Source organism: Nerophis ophidion, linkage group LG09 (assembly GCF_033978795.1).
Source record: "Nerophis ophidion isolate RoL-2023_Sa linkage group LG09, RoL_Noph_v1.0, whole genome shotgun sequence".
NCBI lineage: Eukaryota > Metazoa > Chordata > Actinopteri > Syngnathiformes > Syngnathidae > Nerophis > Nerophis ophidion.
Genome location: NC_084619.1, coordinates 31,746,423 through 31,748,404, shown reverse-complemented (window position 1 = coordinate 31,748,404; position 1,982 = coordinate 31,746,423).

The window sequence follows — 1,982 nt, the reverse complement described above, 5'->3', positions numbered from 1 at the left end:
TGAGAGCATGGAATCGTCCAAATTGTTTTGGTATCCTGGAGCATTCAAAGTTCATTTTACTGGAAGCCCAACTCCTGAAAAAAAACACACTATAATTCTTCATCCACCAAATTTCACACTCGGCACAATGCAGTCCGAAATGTACCGTTCTCCTGGCAACCTCTAGGCGAACACGTTTCCACTGCTCTAGAGTCCAGTGGCGATGTGCTTTATACCACTGCATCCGATGCTTTGCATTGGACTTGGTGATGTATGGCTTAGATGCAGTTGCGGCCATGGAAATCCATTCCATGAAGTTCTCTGTGTACTGTACATGGGCAAATTAGAAGGCCCCATGAAGTTTGGAGCTCTGTAGCAACTGACAGTGCAGAAAGTCGGCGACGTCTTTGCAATATGCGCTTCAGCATCCGCTGACCTTTTTTTGTCAGTTAACTTGGCCTACCACTTGTGTCTGTGTTGCTGTTGTTCCCAAATTCTTACATTTTCTTATAATGAAGCTGACGTTGGAGTATTTAGGAGCAAAGACATTTCACCACTGGATTTGTTGCACAGGTGGCATCCTATGACAGTTCCACGATGGAAATCACTGAGCTCCTGAGAGCGGCCCATTCTTTCACAAATGTTTGTAGAAACAGTCTCTTTGGGTGGCCAAATACTTTTGGCAATGTAGTGTAATTTAAGGGCCTGTTTGAAAAATGTCCACAGATTCCCAAGTGAAGTGAAGTGAATTAGATTTATATAGCGCTTTTTCTCTAGTGACTCAAAGCGCTTTACACAGTGAAACCCAATATCTAAGTTACATTCAAACCAGTGTGGGTGGCACTGGGAGCAGGTGGGTAAAGTGTCTTGCCCAAGGACACAACGGCAGTGACTAGTTTGGCAGAAGCGGGAATCGAACCTGCAACCCTCAAGTTGCTGGCACGGCCACTCTACCAACCGAGCTAAACAGCTAAAGTGCTAACTTTCCAATGTTTTTTAAGCGTTATATACCACCATCTTAATGACGTAACAACGTACGTACATAACACATGCACGCCCGTTTGCTTTTGGTATTGTTAGCTAATGATAGCGATTTGGATAGCTAGCGTTAGCTGTCATTGAATGTGTAGTTTATCACAACAACAACATGACTGAAAATTGTTTGTCAGTTCTCTTGGACTGCTTTTGTATGTGTGCACGCGCTCCCTGCATGTACGTGTTGACGAGTGACAGACGTAAACACCAATTATGTTCGGGCTGGAAACATCTTTTATTACATAAACTTAAGTAGTAGTGAAAAATAGACAGTTTTGTTATGTTAAACTACTAATGGTAACATACTGTAAGCCAGTGGTGGGCCGTGCGTTTCCCACCAAGGCCTTCAGTGATCTCCGACTTCAATAATTACCTCTCAAAATACCATAATTGATGTCACCACATGATCATTGCTGGAGAAATACCATACAGGAACACATTTACACCCTACTTGCCATTGAAACACATCAACAGTGTACGAAACGGGTTATTTTCTGATCAATTAAAACGTATCAGCAATTAAAACATATCCGGTAAATTTATCTGCTTGGCTTTTGCAACTTCCGGTCAATAGAGTTTGATTCAAAATTTACACTTATCAAAGATATTGTAGCGTCCAAAAGAAGTGTACGCAAAGTCTGACGCTCTTTTTTTTTAACTTTTATTGAGCAACCTGTCTAACACAGCTCAACTTATCTTGTTCCTTTCACATGCACGTCTATCCTCCTTTTTTATTTCCGCAACAACAACCTTCCTCCTTCTTCGCCAATTACCTTACAGGCGTGCTACGTTCACAACAATAGGAATTCTGAATATCACTCACTCAAGAACACAAAATCAACATCAGCAGGTCGTTACACTATATTAACTACCCTGACCACATGATGGCGACAAAAACACATGTAACAATGTTAATTAAAATGACAAGCATGACACACTTTAACAACAAGAGTTTACAACTCTTAGTT